This window comes from Salvelinus fontinalis, chromosome 39 (genome assembly GCF_029448725.1).
Source record: "Salvelinus fontinalis isolate EN_2023a chromosome 39, ASM2944872v1, whole genome shotgun sequence".
Lineage (NCBI taxonomy): Eukaryota > Metazoa > Chordata > Actinopteri > Salmoniformes > Salmonidae > Salvelinus > Salvelinus fontinalis.
The window spans coordinates 9,278,111-9,301,095 of NC_074703.1; the positions used below are offsets into that span (position 1 = coordinate 9,278,111).

At 43.6% G+C, this 22,985-nt stretch overlaps 1 pseudogene; it reads right to left on the bottom strand.

Annotated features, from left to right (window-relative positions):
• Window positions 1–7,189: 7,189 nt before the first annotated feature.
• Window positions 7,190–22,940, bottom strand: LOC129838359 (F-box DNA helicase 1-like; annotated as a pseudogene).
• Window positions 22,941–22,985: the final 45 nt, after the last annotated feature.

Consider the following 22,985-nt stretch of genomic DNA (forward strand, 5'->3'; position numbering starts at 1 on the left):
CCATTGAACGCTCCCTCGAAACTTGAGACATCTGTAGCATTTTGTTGTGAAGAAACTGCACATTTTAGAGTGGCCTTTTATTGTCCACAGCACAAGGTGCACCTGTGTAATGATCATGCTGTTTAATCAGCTTCTTGATATGCCATACTTGTCAGGTGGGTAGATTGGAGAAATGCTCAAGAGCATCAAAACGACTGCAGGCGACTGCCGAGTTACTGATCTACAAATCACCTTGAATCATAGATAACGACTCATTATTATGTGTAGATCTGTTACTCAGTCAATTTACCCATGATACATTGCAGGTTTTGATCCTCTCGAACACAGCCACAGGCCCCATCCCAAAAGGCACCTATTCCTTATATGGCAGTTTGTTGGCGAGTGTGAAGTCATCTTACTCCTTCCAAACACTAATACACTTTAAATTACATTCCAAACTAACCACAATTCATAAATACCTGTCTTTACCGTCTCCTTTAGAGTATTGGCATCTGTGCCTTCATGGAAACAATGGACATGACTTATGAGGATGCTTATGTTGTTAACCTCAAAGTACTCAGACTGAAGACACTGAAGACTGAAGACATCTGTTTATTTTTTACCCAATCAGCAAGGAACACACCTTTTGACTAACAGAGATCATGGGGGGCAGGTCTAGGCCAATCGTCATCAAGGGTACCACGTTGTCAGTGTCTCTAGGTTCTAGGACAGGGGTGTCAAACATACGGCCCGCGGGCCGTAACCGGCCCCCAAGGAGGTTCGATCAGGCCCGCAGGATAATTTGAAAGTGGAAAAAATGCATAAAAGACATGGAATTAATATTTTTAATTCGCTGCAATTCATGGATTATCCGCTAAGGGGCGCACTCTTTCCATCAGAGTAGAAGACAAGCCGCATCACTGAGACAGACTGAAAACAGCAGACGGTATCAATGCGCCATCTGCTGCTTGTTACGACGTTGTTAATACCTTGGTCTCTACCTCTCCGCTACACCCTCATTAGCCAAAATGTCGTTATCCAAACGGAGAAAAGTAGATAAGGAGTGTAGAATTTTCAAAGAAAAATGGACCACGTCCTATTTATTTACAGAGATGCACGGAAAACCTTCGTGCTTGGTGTGTTTGCAACAAGTTTCGGTATTGAAGGAATATAATATTCGACGCCACTACGAGACTCATCACAACGAAAAATATGACGGCTTGCAAGGACAACTGAGAAGAGATAAGATTAACGAATTGCTGGCGGGTCTGAGGAAACAGCAGTCAACTTTCATCCAGAGCCGAGAAGTCAGTGAAGCAGCGGTAAAAGCCAGCTACCTAATTGCTAGCGAAATAGCATTAGCATCGAAGCCGTATTCCGACGGTGACTTTGTTAAACGATGCATGATGAAGGCGGCTGAACTTGTATGTCTCGAGAAGCGACAAGCTTTTGCCAATATTAGCCTGACGAGGAATACTATAGCAGAGAGGATTTCGGAACTATCGGCAGATTTAGACAGTCAATTGAAACAGAGAGTCAAGTCATTTATTGCATTTTCCGTGGCAATTGACGAGAGCACTGACATCACAGACGTGGCCCAACTGGCCATATTTATTCGAGGAGTTGATGAGACATTGACTGTTACTGAAGAGTTTCTTGAGTTGGTGCCAATGATGGACACCACAACAGCCGAGGACATTTTCGGCTCTGTCGTTGCTGCATTGGACAGAGTTGGAGTGGACTGGTCCCGCGCTGTCAGCCTGGCTACAGACGGCGCGCCATCCATGGTCGGAAAGAAAGCAGGTGTCGCGACAAAGTTCAAAGACAAAGTACAAGCCCTTAATGGAGGAGATCGTTTCTGGACATTTCACTGTATTTTGCACCAGGAGGCATTGTGTTGCAAGTCGCTGAAAATGGACCACGTCATGGAGGTGGTTGTTCGCACTGTAAATTTCATCCGGTCCAGAGGTCTGAACCATCGTCAGTTTGACAAACTTCTCAGCGACAGCAACATTACCCACAGCCTGCCATACCACACTGAAGTGAGATGGTTAAGCCGAGGCGCTGTGCTGAGGCATTTCTTTGATCTACGAGAGGAAATCGGACAGTTCATGGAGAAAAAAGGAAAACCGGTGTTGGAATTACAATCTCAGGAATGGCTACGGGACCTTGCATTCTTGGTTGATATTACTGAACACTTGAACAATCTGAACAAAATGTTGCAAGGCCGCAAAAAAGTTGTCACACAGTTTTCTGACAACATACATGCATTTAAGTTGAAGCTGACTTTGTGGGAGATGCAACTGGCAAATGGCAACCCTGCTCATTTCCCCTGTCTGAGAGATGTGTGTGTGACCAGACCTGATGCGGACATGAAACGGTACAAAGACAAAATTGCAGGACTACTGCGGGAGTTTGAGAAACGTTTTCAGGTATTTGGTGAACTTGAGACAGAATTTTCAGTTTTTCGCTCACCTTTCACAGTTAAAGCTTCTGATCTGCCGGTCGAAATTCAGCTAGAGATAATTGATTTGCAGTATGATGCAGATTTGAAGGGCAAATTTGCCTCTGTAGGTCTGGACAGATTTTATCAGTATCTACTACCAGGGTACTCCAAATTAACAGCCCTGGCTGCTAAAATTTTGTGCATGTTTGGGACAACCTACCTTTGTGAACAAATTTTCTCAGTGATGAATATCAATAAAACAAAAATGCGTTCAAGGCTCACAAACAAGCACTTAAATGACATTCTGAAAGTGACAGCTAGTCAGGACATGACACCTGGTGTTGATGCACTTGTACAGGCCAAAAGATGCCAAGTTTCAGGAACAAATACAAGTCCAGACTAGACTAACACCTTTAAAATGCTGCCTTAGATACTGTTTGCATTGAAAGAATACAGCTCTGTGAAGATGAATCCTTACTGTGGTGATTTAAAAAATGTGCACTTTAATGTTAGTCAGCAGCTTCAAAACAAAAGTTGTGTGATGGAATTCTACTGTTCATACAACTCCATAAATTTTCAGTATGTATTGTATGTGTATGTATGTTTCATGTATGAAGTTTACAGATTTACAGGACAGGCGAACACTTTCTTCATTACACATTTAAAATCACTCTCCTTAGTTTGTAAGGTGTACGCAGGGATTACATTTAGATTTTATATGCGTATGTGTAAGTGGTTTAAAAATTCCTTTCTTTAAAAGTCTCATTTAATCTTAAAGTGCATTACTATATTTTTCAGTACCAATTAAAGTTTTGTGCCTTTGTACAATCAGTGGGATCAGTTGCAATGCATATTTGTGAATGATAAAAGTAAATTGCACATTTGTCTAAGGAAATATGAGGTGTTTCATGAAATGTTTTGTAAAAGGATAGTTCATTAAATTTCAATATTTTCCTAATGTTCTTGTGCTTCTTTACACCAAAACAAAGGAAAGACATGATATTTTGGTTATTTATAGCAGAGTATGGTATAATTTTAATGGTCCGGCCCACTTGACATCTCCCTAGGCCGTATGTGGCCCACGATGCGAAATGACTTTGACACCCCTGTTCTAGGAGATTGGCTGAGTAACTCTGTTCCACACTGTTACCCTCTGGTCCATAATTGGCTAGTTCAAATGCCTATTACACAGAGGTATTTTTTCCATGACAACATCAGTGGAGAGGTTCATGTTGAGTGTGTGTGTTCTCAGAACAGTTCAAGCAGCATGTTGAATTTGCGTGTGTGCGAGTCTCCCAGAAGAGTGCCATCAGCAAAGCGTAGTTGATGGGCAGGTTCAGGTGCTCCTCCGTCACTGGCAGGACCTTGAGCAGTTCCGGGGAGGCTAGGAGACTGGTCGTGGGGCCGATACGCTGCAACACACACGCCCCACACATAGGACCTCCATCGTCTGCACTATCCATCTACAACACACCGAGACAGAGAGTCAGTCAGTCACATACAGTGAGGGGGAAAAGTATTTGATTTTGTACGTTTGCCCACTGACAAAGAAATGATCCGTCTATAATTTTAATGGTAGGTTTATTTGAACAGTGAGAGACAGAATAACAACAACAAAATCCAGAAAAACGCATGTCAAAAATGTATAAATTGATTTGCATTTTACTGAGGGAAATAAGTATTTGACCCATCTGCAAAACATGACTTAGTACTTGGTGGCAAAACCCTTGTTGGCAATCACAGAGGTCAGATGTTTCTTGTAATTGGCCACCAGGTTTGCACACATCTCAAGAGGAATTTTGTCCCACTCCTCTTTGCAGATCTTCTCCAAGTCATTAAGGTTTCGAGGCTGGCGTTGGCATCTCGAACCTTCAGCTCCCTCCACAGATTTTCTATGGGATTAAGGTCTGACGACTGGCTAGGCCACTCCAGGACCTTAATGTGCTTCTTCTTGAGCCACTCCTTTGTTGCCTTGGCCGTGTGTTCTGGGTCATTGTCATGCTGGAATACCCATCCGCAACCCATTTTCAATGCCCTGGCTGAGGGAAGGAGGTTCTCACCCAAGATTTGACGGTACATGGCCCCGTCCATCGTCCCTTTGATTCGGTGAAGTTGTCCCGTCCCCTTAGCAGAAAAACACCCCCAAAGCATAATGTTCCCACCTCCATGTTTGACGGTGGGGATGGTGTTCTTGGGGTCGTAGGCAGCATTCCTCCTCCTCCAAACACGGCGAGTTGAGTTGATGCCAAAGAGCTCCCTTTTGGTCTCATCTGACCACAACACTTTCACCCAGTTGTCCTCTGAATCATTCAGATGTTCATTGGCAAACTTCAGACGGGCATGTATATGTGCTTTCTTGAGCAGGGGGACCTTGCGGACGCGGCAGGATTTCAGTCCTTCACGGCGTAGTGTGTTACCAATTGTTTTCTTGGTGACTATAGTCCCAGCTGCCTTGAGATCATTGACAAGATCCTCCCGTGTAGTTCTGGGCTGATTCCTCACCGTTCTCATGATCATTGCAGCTCCACGAGGTGAGATCTTGCATGAAGCCCCAGGCCGAGGGAGATTGACAGTTCTTTTGTGTTTCTTCCATTCTTCCTGTTGTCACCTTCTCACCAAGCTGCTTGGCGATGGTCTTGTAGCTCATTCCAGCCTTGTGTAGGTCTACAATCTTGTCCCTGACATCCTTGGAGAGCTCTTTGGTCTTGGCCATGGTGAAGAGTTTGGAATCTGATTGATTGATTGTTTCTGTGGACAGGTGTCTTTTATACAGGTAACAAACTGAGATTAGGAGCATTCCCTTTAAGAGTGTGCTCCTAATCTCAGCTCGTTACCTGTATAAAAGACACTTGGGAGTCAGAAATCTTTCTGATTGAGAGGGGGTCAAATACTTATTTCCCTCATTAAAATGCAAATCAATTTATAACATTTTTGACATGTGTTTTTCTGGATTGTTTTGTTGTTATTCTGTCTCTCACTGTTCAATTAAACCTACCATTAAAATTATAGACTGATAATTTCTTTGTCAGTGGGCAAATGTACAAAATCAGCAGGGGATCAAATACTTTTTTCCCCTCACTGTACATACAAGCTTTGTGAATGAAAAGGAGTTCACCATCTCAACTACAATCAGCTGTATGTAATGAATCCCTTTTATGACTTAACATTTACCGCCTCAGCACAGCTCAGGCACACTAAATGTAACAGGGATAACATGATTTCCCAGTAAGTGCCCTCTGACCGACTGACTTGGTATTACAGTTGGCTAACAGGCCTGACTGGTTAGCTGTTTGCAGAATGTGGGCAATTTTTTTAGAACTCCTACACACACACCTATCTGAAATGAGCAGGTCTGGTTGAGAGACATTGCAAATCAGAATGTGGTATTGTGGCGGGGAGGAGGAAGCGGGGCCTTACGTATTTGAGTAGCAGCTTGCACATGGCGAGAGGCCGGTCGGGCATGATGTGGTTATGAAACTCCCACACGGAGCAGCGGGGGGGTTTAACTCTTGTCCTCAGAATAGGAGTGCTGATCTAGGATCAGTTTTGCCTTTTAGATCACAAGGAAAATAATGATACGGACAGGTGGACCTGGCCCTAGATCAGCACTCCTGCTCTGAGAAGCTTTTTGAGCCTTGGTCCCATACTGTACGTGTTGTAGTGTTTCCTTCTTTCCAATCACTGTCAAGCCATACACACAAAGGGTTGGCTAACAACACAGACTAGACCACCAGGCTATGGGAGGAGGCTTTCACAGAACACAAATTAAATTGGAACACATTCACTTGCACAGTGACGTGCTCATTTGCGTCACATAAATGCCACCCAAAGAGGCTTTCTCATAATTACATTACCACAACATCCTGCTTCAATGAACAGCTTGTACATTTCTCTGTGATCTGAGACGGTGTTTGAGAAAGAACACACATAAAAGAAAGAAAGAGACTGGGAATAGGAGAGAGTTAAGTATAGCGAAGGAGTGTGTTAGAGAGTGATGTAGAGGATTATGGAGCGGTAGAGGGGGGTGGAGTGGAAGAATAGAGAGAGAGAGACAAGTGAAGAGGGATGGAGTGTAGTGGAGCGGGTCAGTGCCAGTGGAGGCTGCTGAGGGGAGGACGACTCATAATAATGGCCTAAATGGAATCAAACATGTGTTGTTGTTTCATACCATTCAAATACACTCCATTCCAGCCATTATTATGAGCCGTCCTCCACTCACCAGCCTCCAGTGATCAGTGCTCTCACCCCAGCCAGTGTCAGGATGTTGGTGATGTTCTTGTTTTTTTATTTTTTTTATTTTACCGTTATTTTACCAGGTAAGTTGACTGAGAACACGTTCTCATTTGCCGCAACGACCTGGGGAATAGTTACAGGGGAGAGGAGGGGGATGAATGAGCCAATTGTAAACTGGGGATTATTAGGTGACCATGATGGTTTGAGGGCCAGATTGGGAATTTAGCCAGGACACCGGGGTTAACACCCCTACTCTTACGATAAGTGCCATGGGATCTTTAATGACCTCAGAGAGTCAGGACACCCGTTTAACGTCCCATCCGAAAGACGGCACCCTACACAGGGCAGTGTCCCCAATCACTGCCCTGGGGCATTGGGATATTTTTTTTTTAGACCAGAGGAAAGAGTGCCTCCTACTGGCCCTCCAACACCACTTCCAGCAGCATCTGGTCTCCCATCCTGGTCTCCCATCCAGGGACTGACCAGGACCAACCCTGCTTAGCTTCAGAAGCAAGCCAGCAGTGGTATGCAGGGTGGTATGCTGCTGGCTCTGGTGATGACCAGAGAGCTCTTGGCCTGTGTCACCGCCACATACAGCAGGTTCCACTCATCGTCTGGGATGTCACCTAGAGGACGAGGGAGAAAACAGTGGAGTCAGCCACTAGCAAACATTGGTACTATAATCTGGACTGTAATACATTAACCAATGTTCTGATTGGGCGTAGGCCGTGGACCAATGCAAACAGTCCTTGGCCTTAGATAAGAGTTGGTATTTGGATAGTTTGATTGCCTAATGATTGCACACACACACACACCTCCCGAGCAGCTGGAAAGTCTGGGTAAGTTGTGGGCGGCACAGGGTACCTTAGCAAAATCATCAGTGATCACCACCGTGTCAAACTCCAGACCCTTTGACTTATGGACTGTCCCCAGGATAAAATCTGAGAGAAAAAGAGAAAGAGCAGGGGAGAGTTGAGACAAATGAGAAAGATCAGACTCTCAAATACATATACAGCAATTCATAACTCTGTGTGTGTGTGTGTGTGTGTGTGTGTGTGTGTGTGTGTGTGTGTGTGTGTGTGTGTGTGTGTGTGTGTGTGTGTGTGTGTGTGTGTGTGTGTGTGTGTGTGTGTGTGTGTGTGTGTGTGTGTGTGTGTGTGTGTGTGTGTGTGTGTGTGTGTGGTGGCATGTACTGTACTTATGTGTATGTTTGTGTGTGTGTGCATGTGCAGTATGTACCTGTGTGTATGTGTGTCTATACAGTGTGTGTGTACAGTATGTAACTGTGTGTGTACCTGCGTGTTGGGCCTCTCTCTCTGTGCAGCCGTAGAGGCGTTCCAGCAGCTCAGGGATGCGGCTGTTGTATTTCTCCACCATGGAGAGTTTGCCCTCCAACTCATGGTCTTCTGTGTTTTTAGCATAACTCTTCAGCCCAAAGTAGCCCCCCAGACTCTGCTGGGTGAACCTACGGATGAAGCTGTCCTTGATGCCTAGAGAACAGAGAGAGAAGGGAGCATGTTTAAAAAGGGAGAGAGCTAGTTACACTGCAGAGTAGAGCTAAACCTATTGACACAAAACAATGAGCATTGAGAGAGCCAAGGCAGGATACTGTCTAACCAAAAACAGATGTCACATAGGTACAACATACTAATTCACTTGTATTAGAATTGCAGAACTGAGGCAAGGGGCAGTGTGTGTACCACTCACCTCGAGAGCGGTTGTTTTCTGGCTGCATCAGAACCCAAATGCCCATGATTCTGTTCAGCCCAAAATTCTTCACTCCCTGGAGTGGAAAATACATGTCTTACATAAGACCCAAACACATTGTGTGTGTGGACACTCACCCCTACGATGTGCAGCCTACAGCGGGGGTTGGCGTCGGTGAGTCAGACAGCTTGGTGGAACACAGAGGTGTTAGAGAAAGACAGTACTGCTAACTTGCCCCGGCCAGGACTCAACCCCAGGGGACACAGCAAGTCCAGTCTTACCCTGCACACAGCCTGGGGATGGACACACACACACACTAAAGGGCAGGTTGCACTATATATTTACACAAATCTAACAACGTAGATTGATGATATTCCATCTAAAACGGTCTTTATGCAAAAATGTATAAAAAAATGTTATACACACACACTATTTTCTCCATTTGAATTACATTGATCAAAAACTCATACCAACAATATATTGCATATTTGATGTCAAGAATGGAGCAGCCTGGTGGTGGCGGCAGTGAACTACAACCGCTGTTTGCCCTTCACTCCGTTGTCAGTTTAGCCTACATTTCACTGATCTTAGTAGTTTTCGGTTTGGCTATTTGTTTTAAGTGTATGTGGCGGTTCTAGCTTGTATGGCACCCTGGGCGAACCCCCGTTCAGCTCCCGCCCCGTTGCGCCCCCGGCAAGATGCCGCCAAGGGCGGCTGTCCATGTCGCCCGTACCTCTATGTTTAATAGCGTACATACATTAATTATTAATTTCGGTTGTCTATCCTGACGTCTAGTTTGTTCTATAGAAAGTATTTGACTCTAGCCACAAAATTAAGGAAATTTGAAGGGGGGGACAGAATTCTGTCGGGGGAGATTTTCGGCACAACCCCGGCATGCATGTTTGGTCGAAATGCGAGAAGATGGGAAGAAAACACTTCGTAAGGATAGTACGGCGGGTAGACTGGGCAGACTGACGGGTAGACTGAGGAACACCTGACGCTTCTGTCATATCCGGGACTCAATTTCCCCCTAAACGATTGCTACCAACAGTGGAAGAGTGATAAAAAAACGAAGCTTGCCAGCTAAGTGCCCCGGGCCATGCAAAACGAACTGGCCCACTTACACGAATCTAAGTCAGAAGTTTACATACACCTTAGCCAAATACATTTAAACTCAGTTTGTCACAATTCCTGACATTTAATCCTAGTAAAAAATTCACTGTCTTAGTTCAGTTAGGATCACCACTTTATTTTAAGAACGTGAAATGTCAGATTAATAGTAGAGAATTATTTATTTCAGCTTTTATTTCTTTCATCACATTCCTAGTGGGTCAGAAGTTTACATACACTCAATTAGTATTTGGTAGCACTGCCTTTAAATTGTTTAACTTGGGTCAAACATTTCGGGTAGCCTTCCACAAACTTCCTACAATAAGTTGGGTGAATTTTGACCCATTCCTCCTGACAGAGCTGGTGTCAGGTTTGTAGGCCTTCTTGCTCACACACGCTTTTTCAGTTCTGCCCACAAATTTTCTATAGGATGAGGTCAGGGCTTTGTGATGGCCACTCCAATACCTTGACTTTGTTGGCCTTAAGCCATTTTGCAACAACTTTGGAAGTGTACTTGGGGTCATTGTCCATTTGGAAGACCCAAGCTTTAACTTCCTGACTGATGTCTTGAGATGTTGCTTCAATATATCCACATAATTTTCCTACCTCATGATGCCATCTATTTTGTGAAGTGCACCAGTCCCTCCTGCAGCAAAGCACCCCACAACATGATACTGCCATCCCCGTGCTTCACGGTTGGGATGGTTTTCTTCGGCTTGCAAGCATCCCCCTTTTTCCTCCAAACATAACAATGGTCATAATGGCCAAACAGTTCTATTTTTGTTTCATCAGACCAGAGGACATTTCTCCAAAAAGTACAATCTTTGTCCCCATGTGCAGTTGCAAACCGTAGTCTGGCTTTTTTATGGCGGTTTTGGAGCAGTGGCTTCTTCCTTGCTGAGTGGCCTTTCAGGTTATGTCGATATAGGACTCGTTTCACTGTGGATATAGATACTTTTGTACCAGTTTCCTCCAGCATCTTCACAAGGTCCTTTGCTGTTGTTCTGGGATTGATTAGCACTTTTTGCACCAAAGTACGTTCATCTCTAGGAGACAGAGCGCGCCTCCTTCCTGAGCGGTATGACGGCTGCGTGGTCCCATGGTGTTTATACTTGCGTTCTATTGTTTGTACAGATGAACGTGGTACCTTCAGGGATTTGGAAATTGCTCCCAAGGATGAACCAGGAGGTCTACAATTTTTTTCCTGAGGTCTTGGCTGATTTCTTATGATTTTCCCATGATGTCAAGCAAGAGGCACTGAGTTTGAAGGTAGGCCTTGAAATACATCCACAGGTACACCTCCAATTGACTCAAATTATGTCAATAAGCCTATCAGAAGCTTCTAAAGCCATGACATAATTTTCAGGAATTTTCCAAGTTTCACACATAGACAACTGACACCCACGAAGCATCGCTACCCACCACACCACAAAAGCCGCGGCCCTTGCAGAGCAAGGGGAACAACTACTTCAAGGTCTCAACGCTATTTAGAGCGCACCACCGCCAACTAGCTAGCCATTTCACATCGGTTACATATAGACGTTCAATATCTATTGTGATGCTAAAGGTTTATCTTGATTTTGTTCAACAGCAGGATAAATACTGATATGCTGAACTGCTTATATGTGATGTGTTTCAAGGCTGCTCGTGGTTAGCTGGTCAGGGAAATCAGGGATATAAAAGGAGCTATGCTAAAAGTCTTGGAGCTGTATAAGTGGTTACATTACCCCACAAAAAATTGTATCATGTTGATGAATCGTTACTGGAGAAATGAGACCAAGTTGAGACGCTAGACAGGGTGGACTTTAGATATAGTAAAGGCAGTTTATTCAAAGGCAAAGATATCTGGCAAAGCGTGCCTCACGGACTCGTTCGTCTAGTTCTTATGGAACTATCGGAAGGAGCCCCGAAACATGGTGTGCAGATCATTTATACAGTAAAATGACGTAGGTATATTCTGGGAGTCTGTTCGTCGGATTGGTCGATCTGGGTCGTGAGTAGTCCTGTTCGGGCCTGGTGTCGCCGTTCCATTGGCTCTTAACATTGTTCTTTGTCTTCGAGTCCCAACCTTGAAAAGAATGTGTGTGCGTGTTGTTATTGCAGGGGCCTGTTCTAGGTGTGGGTGTGTGTGTCTGTGGTTGTTATCTGATGAGAGCAGAATGTGTCTGAGAGAAAGCGGGGGGGGGGGGGGGGGGGGGGGGGGGGGGGCTGGGGTGCATGTTGTGCAAAGTATAGCTTGTGTTGAGAAGTTGTTATAACAAGTTTCCAGTATCTATTACAATTTCTTACAATCACAATAGGACTCATCCGTATGAAGTCGGTCTTCACCGTCTTATGTGAACAGTGGCTTCACACCTACTCATGTAGAGCTCCCCTTTAGGTCACGTTTCCGACATATCTTCTGTCAAGTAAAATATACAATTCTCAAAAAATACAAATGTAACGTGATATGTTGTATTGGGACTTTGTTTGAAGGATGAAACAAATCAGAATGTTTAATAGCAACTTAATTCTGCAATCTTCCCTTTAAAGCAAACTGATCTAAACAGAACCAAATTAACAAAATAAGAACACAGTAGTCATGGAACACCATGGATATTTTACAGGCATGTTTACATCATTCAGAAAATCAACTTTAGACCTAGCAATATGAAGTAGGTACACGAAGTCAACATAGTGGGTCACTTTCAGCGACAACTTAGAGCGAAAAAGCGCGAAGCTAAACTCCTTTGTTTTGGTCCCATACCTACCAGGCTCTAAGAACACAAATTGAACCCATGCGAAGATGCTGTGTGTGAAGGTGTGAGCGCAAACTCTTGCATCTTATGTAACGCAATGTAATTTTGCTGAGTCAACCTTTAAAAAGGTCCAACGTAGCCGTTCTCTTTTCAAGTCATTTCTGGGTAACAATTAGGTCCTTACTATAATAGTTTTACATTAAAATGGTCATGAAGAAACAAATACCTTTTTAGAAAATAAATATTTTTCAAGCAAGAATGTTGCTGTCTGAGTTGGGAGGGAAGGGCACCAAAGCGGTGCATTAATTAACCAGTGTGGATCAATCCCCGAGCAGAGGGGTCTAATGGGAGGAATATGTCATCTGAAAACTAGCTGTTTTTAGCCGAGAGGTTTGGAACTCTATTTGTTATTATATTCATGTATCCCGCCTGGTGATGTTACCAGGCAAGCCAAAACTCCACCCGGGAAAGTGACGTTATCAACAAAAATCACAGAAGCAATCTTTCTCCATTTGAAAGCAGTGCAGCCAAACCTGAATTCAAGCAATAAGGACACGCCGTTTAAATTTGGATTATAGCTCCTGTCCAAACGTTGTGAATCAGTTTATTAGGTACACCACCCGTTCATGAAAATGGTTTGCTCCTACAGACAGTGAGATGAGTTGCCTTGGCTTGCGACATAAAATAGGCAGACAGTCATTGCGGCATTCAGTTACTGTTCGATTGAACGTTAGAATGTGCAAAACGAGTGGCCTAAGAGACTGAGCGTGGTATGATCGTTGGTGCCAGGTGTGCCAGTTCCAGTATCTCAGAAACAAAAAGTGGCTTTTGTGGGCACGCAATCACCAACAGTGGACAATTGAGGAGAGGAAAAACATCACCTGGTCTGACGAATCCAGGTTCCTGTTGTGTCATGCTGATGGCTGAGTCAGGATTTGGCGTAAGCAGCATGTGTCCATGGCCCCATAGTGCCTGGTATCAACAGTACAGGTTGGTGGCGGTGGTATAATGGTGTGGGTAATGTTTTCCTTGCTCACGTTAGGTCCTTGATACCAAGTGAGCAATGTTTCCACCCCCCAGAGAAATCAGGATGTTCTGGAGGCAAAGGGGGGTGTAACAGTTCCAATGGTGGAATGAAAGAGTCAGGTGCAAAGAGCAGGGTAATCTCCAACAAGTGGATATTTATTTCTTCCAGAAATAAATTACATAAACGGCGACGCCACACAAACAACGGGCGCGTCAAAATACTGTCCAATAAAAGTAGGACTGAAATCCACTATAAGGAACACCACCAACACCAACAGAAAAACAAGCCCGCACAAAAGTCGGCGGGCCAACTGGGTTTAAATACCCCCTACCCTAAACACAAAACAGGTGAAACAAATTAGACCAACTCAAAAGAAAACAGAAAAGGGGATCGGTGGCAGCTAGTAGACCGGAGACGACGACCGCCGAGCGCCGCCCGAACGGGAAGAGGCACCATCCTCGGCGGGATTCGTAACAGGGGGTCTGACCAGGTATTAGATGGGTGTACCAAATAAACTAGCTACTAAGTGTATATTCATGTCATAGTCACCAGTCAACTACATTACACTCAAAAGTTACTTAAACTTCAACCAGTGAATGCTAGCGATGGCTAGCTATTCTACCAGTCTGTATTAATGAGTTTTAGCATGCTAATAGAACACTTTTTTATATTTTGAACGGGTATGCAGTAGGTTGATAACGATATCACCAAAGCATGTTGCATTGGACATTTCAAACATTCCCAGCTAATGAGAAAACAGACATGGTATTTCATCTAAGAGAATGAACAAGATTGGACGAGGCAACCTTGAGGATAATTTGAATGTGTGCCAATGGCAGATTGAGGAATCTTTTAATCCGTATCTCAGTACGACCAAATTTAACGTAGTGGGCCAGGAAACCAACGTTAACGTAGTGGGCCAGGCTGTTCCATTAATTTAGTTTAGTTTATTAATTCGACCATTTAAAAAAAAACAAGCACACATAAAACTTAAAAGCCATACACACACATTAATAAAATCATCGAGGATAACACACAATAAAGTCTGGGACTTATTTCCATTGTGGTCCTCTTGAGACAAGATGGCTATACAAGATCGAACACAGTACGGCAGTGAAATAATAAAACAAAAACATAAAAGAAGAACATCTATCCCATCATTCCAGTTACATCATAGGGGTTATTCATATGGGCACAGAGGACATCAAACATATTTTTACTTTATTTTTAAAACTGTCCAGAGAGGACATTGTTTTAATAGGCAGAGGCAACTCATTCCATTCTGAGGCTCCAGTATACAAGAAAGTACCTTTCCCAGCATTACTCCTGAACCTATATAAGAACACATCAGCAACACCTGATCTGGTGCTGTGATTGTGTGCATCCCTAACACGAGGAAAGTAATCACTTAAATATCTGGGCGCAGGACCATAAATACTCCTGTAAACCAAACCTAGTCTAATCTGGGACACCCTAGCCTCAACAGGCAGCCAGTTTAGTTCCTGAAAGCAGCTCCTGCCTATGTGAGTACGTGGACTCATCTTCAAAACTACCCTGATCAACTTATTCTGGGCTATCTGGAGCTTCCCCTTCGTAAGTTTAGATAAGCCCCCAAACCAGGAAGTACTAGCATAGTCAAAATGGCATTGAATGAGGGCAGTAGCTAGCACTTTCATGGAGTCCTTATCAAGCAGCTTGGACTTTCTAGCCAAAAACGTAATCCTGGCATTAATCTTCCCTAGCACCTTATTGGCCATGCTCACACCTCCCAAGCTTCCATCAAGGATACATCCCAAGTAGCTAACAGAGGTTTTAGTAGTCAGCACCTCACCCCCTAACTCCACTCTGATTTCAGACAACCTACACAATTTAGGTGTGGATCCAAAAATAATTGCTTCAGTTTTCCCTAAGTGCAGAGCTAACTTATTATCTCCATGCCATTTGCTAATGTTAGTAAGCTCTGTGCTAAGTATGCTCTCCAACATAGTTTTACTTTTGTGAGACACCAGAAGTGTAGAATCATCCGCATAAAGAAAAAGACGGCAAGAACAAGCATCTTTCATATCATTAATATACAATAAAAACAGCAGAGGCCCAAGCACGCTCCCTTGCGGAACGCCACAACTCATTGGTTTTGCCTGAGACAGTGAACCATTAACCTCTACTACTTGCTCCCTTCCTGATGAATAGGACTTTACCCAGCCTAGAGGGATACTGCTTAACCCCAGTGCCTCCAGTTTGGAGATTAGGAGACAGTGGTTAACTGTATCAAAGGCCTTCTGTAGGTCAAGTATCATTCCACACAGATTTCCCTCATCAATCTCTTTCCTGATGAAGTCAGTCAAGTAAAGTAGACATGAATCAGTGGAATATGTTTTTCTAAAACCCGACTGAAAATCATACATTAGACCCTGTTTGTTAACATATTCATACATTTGCTCATGTACAATTCTCTCCAGGATCTTTGACACAGAGGATAGATACAGGCCTATAATTCCCAGGGTCAGACTTTATCCCCTTCTTATACAGAGGTATAACTTTAGCTTGTTTCATGTCCCTGGGAAAGGTGCCTTGTTCAAGAGAGAGATTAACAATATGCGTAATACTCGGGCCAATTTGCTCAACAGAATCTATTAGAAACCTTGCACGAATATTATCCAGGCCTGTGGCTTTGGAGCATTTAAGCTCTGCCAGCATACTGACTATTTTGGCTGTTGCTACCTTTGCAAAAGAAAAAGAGTTTGGCTGAACCCCTAACTCTACATAATACTTCTTGACTTGGTTGCTTCCATACAAACCAGAACTGGCGGGCAGCTGGCTAAACAGCTTGCTGGCAACAGAAGTAAACAAAAGAGTTGAATTCATTGGCAATCTCTGCCTTTTCATATACCATCTCCCCTTTGATGTTCAGTCCAATACGGTTTAGTTTGTTTTTGGTAGTACTACTACAGCCTAGTTCCTTAAATGATTTCCAAAGCTTTTTAGGGTCATTTTTGTTTTCAATTATTTTCTCAGCAAAGTAACCCCTCGTAGCTCCATCCATCCTGCTCTGTGCTTCATTTCTGGGATGTTTATATAGGACAAAATCATCCTGCTCTTGAGAGTTCTTACATTTCTTAAAGGCCTTATTCCTTGCTTGGATAGATTCTAGAATCTCATGATTAAACCAAAGGCTAGATCTCGGCTTTACCCTGACCCGTCTAATGGGAGCCATCACATTCACCACATCAAGGAATCTACATTTAAAGGCTTCCAAGGCACTGTCTACCCCTACACTATCTAGCACAGGTGACCAGTCAATTGTACCCTCTTCCTCCCTAAACTTTTCTACACAGTATTTTTTGAGTCCTCTGATTCTAACGGTTTTGTGACACTTAAATATATCTTTAAAAATCCTCCTTGTTCAAAATGTAATAAAATGATCACTGATTCCATAGACTATTACTCCACTCTGCGATATTTTAGATTTATCAGACACCAATATTAAGTCAATTGTACTTTGCACTGTTTCACATATCCTGGTGGGATCTTTTATAATTTGGGTCAGAGCAAGTGATCTACAAAAGTGCATAAATACATTGTGGGTTGGGCTATTCTTTTTGCAGACATCAGTATTGAAAACCCCTAACAAAATGATTTCCTTCAACAGCGAATCATTACAGTTTGACAACACAATTTCAAGACCTTCATAGAATGCATTCTGCTTGGGCGGCCTATAACACACCCCCAACAAAATCGGCTTGGTTTTGGGAAGGCGGATATCCAGCCAGACAATCTACAGATCAGCGTTTAAATCTGATCTGACGTTAAAAGCAATGTCTGATCTTACAAACACACATATTCCCCCACCGTTCCGATTGCGATCCTTCCTGACAACAGAGTAATTACCTATCTCAATTTCTGAGTCACAAACAGATGAATCCAACCATGTCTCAGTAAAACACAAGACACCTCTGATTTGCAAACCAACAGGCGTATCTCATCGATCTTTGGTAGTAGTCTTCGGACATTTAAGTGCACAAAATGTAAGCCCTTCTTCCCAAAGGCCTCATTGAATTCTCGATCCACATAACTCGCCTCCCACTGCACTGCCATCTTCCCACTGCCCTGCCTCCTTTCCTGTTAAGACGTTGCCATTTAGCAGTATAGGCGAGACAGTGTGTTCATAGGAAAAAAAGGAACTGTTAACAGACAAGGAACTGTGGCAGACAACTTGTGACCACTGTGAAACTGATAACAGGAAAAGAGGTCTCCCCAACCAGGGAGGGGAGAAACCGTTAGATTTGCAGTAAATTGTGTAACATGTGGCAGGATATGATAAGCAATGAATGTGTAGGAGAAGATTGGTAAATAGTATTGATAGTGTTAGGAGAAGAGGGGCATTGATGACCAAATGTGAGGTATATAACCAAATGTGCATTGTATGATTTTTAGAGCTCTCGTGAATAAACTTTCTGATTATTGTAAGCTGTGACTCGGGTCTGTTTCATTCAACTAGAATCTTACAAACTCTGGGTTTGCAGACTGAGTAGTTTAATTGAAGTTCCGTTTAAGAACATTGAGAACAAAATTCTCGTAACACATATGTATATACTGTACTCTATACCATCTACTGCATCTTGCCTATGCCGTTCGGCCATCACTCATTCATATATTTTTTTGTACCTATTCTTATTCATTCCTTTACACTTGTGTGTATAAGGTAGTTGTTGTGAAATTGTTAGGTTAGATTACTTGTTAGATATTACTGCATGGTCGGAACTAGAAGCACAAGCATTTTCGCTACACTCGCATTAACATCTGCTAACCATATATATGTGACAAATAAGATTTGATTTGTTTTCCTCCTACCAGAATCTTCTACACTTTCTTACACACTTGGAGAATCGTGGCTCCAATGTAGGCAATCTCTGAACCAAACCAAAAGCTCTGAGAAGAGAAAGTGTGTGTTTTCTGGTGTGTGAATGTGTGTGTTGGATGTTTCTTTGTGAGACGAGGTTTTTACGGTATAACACTTACCCTTGTTGCATTGCGGTTGCATTGCATGTGTGTTTCTGTACGTGGTTGCGGGTGATGTGTGTGTCGGCCAAGGCCATGTAGGCATTGAGGGTCAGGGTGACCACCTTGACGTTGACGAAGCCCCCGCTGCCCTTAGGCAGCACCCAGGCCACAGAGAAGGGCTTCAAGTTACTAGACAACTTCTTCAACTCCTGGTAACTGGGAGAGAGGGGAAAGGGACCTGAACATGGCCAACTGGATGACTGATTGAACTGATTGAATGGCTTTACTGACAGACTGACGACAACCAGACATATGGAACAAAACTGTTCTAGACATACGGACAGAAACTGGTCAAGACCGACAGACAAGCAGATGGCCCCGAAAGCCATGGAGTGGACCGTCCTGCAGTCCACGTTGCTGGGGAAACAGCGCTGGGCCTGGGTGGCCACAGACTTGTTGAAGGCCATGTGGAGGTGTGGCCTCTGCTGAGCGTACCAAATTAGGGTGGTGGTCTTCCCTGTGACTGGAACACAGCAACAACATTTAACCCCTACACTACTTCACAGCAGGAACATTCACACATAGGGCACAATCAACAGCTCACAATGTGGGCTTTTTTGTGAAGTGGGGTGGACCATTCGTGTGTGTGTGGATCCACTTGAACTACTCTACAAAGGAGCTGATCGTGGACTACAGGAAAAGGCGGGCCGAACAGGCCCCCATTAACATCGACGAGGCTGTAGTGGAGCGGGTCGAGAGTCTCAAGTTTCTTGGTGTCTACATCACCAACGAGTTATCATGGTTCAAACATACCAAGACAGTCATGAAGAGGGCATGAGAAAACCTTTTCCCCCTCAGGAGACTGAAAAGATTTGGCATGGGTCCCCAGATTCTCTAGGTTCTACTATCGAGAGCATCCTGACCGGTTGCATCACCGCCTGGTATGGCAACTGCTCAGCATCTGACCGCGAGGCGCTACAGAGGGTAGTGCGAACGGCCCAGTACATCACTGGGGCCAAGCTTCCTGCCATACAGGACCTATATAATAGGCGGTGTCAGAGGAAAGCCCATAAAATTGTCAGAGACTCCAGTCACCCAAGTTATAGACTGTTTTCTCTGATACCGCACAGCAAGCGTTACTGGAGCGCCAAGTCTAGGACCAAAAGGCTCCTCAACAGCTTCTACCCCCAAGCCATTAGACTACATAACAATTCATAAAAATCGCCACCAGACAATTTACATTGACACACCCCCCCCCCCCCCCCCCGAACACTGCTGCTATTCGCTGTTTGTTTGTTACCTATGCATAGTCATTTCACCCCCACCTACATGTACAGATTACCTCAACTAACCTGTACCCCCGCACACTGACTCGGTACCGGTGCCCCCTGTATATAGCCTCATTGTTATTCTTATTTTAGCCTACTTAGTAAATATTTTCTTCTTCTTGAACTGCACTGTTGGTTAAGGGCTTGTAAGTAAGCATTTCACAGTAAAGTCTACACTTGTTGTATTCGGTGCATGTGACAAAGTTTGATTTGACAATTGTCATGATATAGATAGAGTATCCTCATCCTAAACTCATGAATCACAGACTGAGCTGAACTGACAGGGAGAGGGTGCCCTCTAGCGACAATTCAGAGAATGCTAGCAAAAGTACCAACTCTATATCTAACTTGTTTTCTGTAAAAACACAGCTGTGGCATGATGTTGGTAGTAGCGGTCTGGCGGTACTGGCGAAGACCATGATCTTGACCACGTGGTCTCTATGGATGTCGTGGTTGAGGATCTGCTGTTTGTGGGTCACCTGAACCTGGACTCTCCTGGGAGAAAGAGGACTGGGCATGAGACTCGGGTTATGACTGATTCATTCAAAATACTTCCTTCCAGAAAGATATCAGTCCTCACCCACTCTGATTGGTTATTGCTGTGGGCAGGGCGTTCTCCATCAGGTGAAGGACGTAGAAGATGTAGTGCCACCTGGAGTGGAGGAAGGAGAACAGAGGTGGAGAGAGACCGTCAATGTCCGCCTGTCTATCCTTCTGTTTGTACATGTCCATCTTTCCATCTCTATATAACTTCCATCTTTACCTGTTTCTGATGTTGATGTCGTTCCTCCTCATGGCAAGCAGCATGGTTGCCATGGCGCTGAGGTACTTTGTGATGGCGCTGGCTGAAGGGAGCGCCATCACAGAGTACGTGTGGGGCTACGTACCCCCTCGATACCCTCCATTTTTTGGGAGTCTGTTTTAATGCAGGCCTCAGACGAGGGAACAGACAATGTGTCCTCACACTCTAACACTGCCCCAGGCTTCACCCTCTGACTGGGCTTATACTGGGCCATGAACCTGGAAAATAAAAATAAAACACACACACACACACAGAATAGATCAGAAATGGCCCAAAGGAACAGTTTAAAGTAAAGAGTCCTTACTCGACTATATGGAGGTAGCTCTCCTGGTTATTCTTTATGATTCTATGGGTTTCCAGGATGACGTTGATCTCCTTCACGGCGTCAGTCTCCTTCTTCGTGTAGCGGTAATGCAGCTTCTTCCAGGGCACAAACTACACACAGGGCCCAAAGACATCCCAAGAGGCCGTAGAGGGCGTCAGGCAGGGTCTCCACCTCCTCCTCATGGTGATTCATAATTGCTGGGGCTGGATCAGACCAACAGCGCTCAAACTCATTGTCGTCCCCAAACATGTTCGTTGTCAGCCCCTCCAGATAGTTCACCTTCTCATCCTCAGGTTCCTCCTTCATAGGGGTGGCTAGTGCCTCCTCAGTCTCCATTTAGGGGATGAGCTCTCCATTGAGTCCCTCGGTTTTATGGAACCTGAACCCTGGGACAGGGGTTCTTTCTGAGGACTGAACACCCTGACCACACCGATCACAGGGGAAAAACTGAGTGATCCCCTGCTGCTGGTCATCACTCGCATCTGAGATCCAGGGAAACGAGAAGAGGGAGCAAAGGGAGGGGATGACAAGGTAAATGATACGTGTACAAAATGTTACATCACTTCAGGTCTCAAGAGTAAAAAAAACTATAATACACAAATGTACAGTACCTCTCTCTTTGTGGGTGTTCTGGGGTACAACCCCCGGGTTGGGGTATGAATTGCTGTGCCTGAAAGTGACAGAGTGGGGTAGTGTGAGGTGTTGGCTGCCCTCTGGTCTCCTACTAATTTCACGAAACTCGTCTAAGCTCAGGTGCCTTCGCTTGGCTTTTCCTGAAACATCACCAGGGCTGTGAGTACATCTGTACATCAATGCTACACCTTCACACACGAGAACACACCAGTCCTGTGTTTTGGGTCAGTACTGAGGTAAATGCATACCGATTAACGTACAGTTAAGTTTACAGATGGGTGACATGCATTAGCAAGTTACAGTAGTTGGCTAGCTAGCAATGGCCATTTACCATCCTCACCCAAGCAGCATTACATTTAGTGGACGACTCCATCATGTTGTTTCAAGAACACCTGCTGATGTCCAAAAATACAAAAACAAGTATTTAATTTTCCAGAACTGGTTTGACAACATTATTTGGGTTAAACAATTATTGAATAATGATGGACAACTATATGATTATCCAGAATTTATGAGAACACACAATGTTACATTCACTCCTGAGGAGTATCAAATTGTTGTTAGAGCTGTCCCTAAAGGTGCTATTCTTCTTTTAGGAGAATATAACAACACTCCAAGTGCAACTGTTGAGGATTTTGTAGCCTCAATACAACTAGAAGGAATTTACATTTTAAACTATAAATGTAATAACATGTATATAAGGAAACTGTCAATATGTTACTATTCCCTCTGCTAAAATGTACTGGAATGCAGCCCTAGGACAAGTGAACTGGAACAAAGTTTCGTTGTTGTCTGGTAAATATTGTATATCTAATAAGGTGAAAGAAGTATCATACAAACTTATTCATAGAATCTTTCCTGTAAAGACCTTTATTATACACAGATTTAAAATAGCTATTGATAACAAATGTGTATTTTGTGGTTGTGACCCAGAAACTCTTGACCATTTATTTTGGGACTGTTCTTATGTCAGAAGACTTTGGAGTGAGTTAATTTTATTTGAAAAGAAACGACTGTTAATGTTAATCTGAGAGACTATGATACTATGTTTTATTTTGATCCAAATGATATGGACCCTGATTTAACTTCCATTGTTAATTTGTTTATCTTTCACGGAAGATTCTTTATACATAAAATTAAGTGGGCAGAGAACAAACCCCTTTTCACATTATTTAAGATAGAATTTCAGTTCTATCAGAAATGTAAAAACAAAAAAGCAATACGCACCATAAAAGTATTTAACAAATTGAAATTGAATAGTGATATGTAATACACTTGTCTGTAAGGTTTATGTACTCTTGTTTGTATATTTCTGTATTTGTGGTGTTCATAATAAAAATTATTTTAAAAAAACCCAGCTCATGTCCAATCATTCGTTTCCTGCTTTAAAAAAAATTAAGTTCTCTAAATGTTAGCGTATATGCTACATGCTAGCGTGAGCACCCAAACAACTCTAGCCCGCAATTTCGCTTGTGGATTTAGCTGGAAGATATTCACCTTTTTAAATACTATTGAATATTACTGATATAATGTCTAGCATTCGTTGTTGTTGATAACACAGCAAAGCTAAGCGTTTATTGGCTACTTCTTCTTTGGTGAATTTACTTAGGATCAAGTTCAATGTGTTTTTGCTTGTACAGCGCCACCTATTGGTCA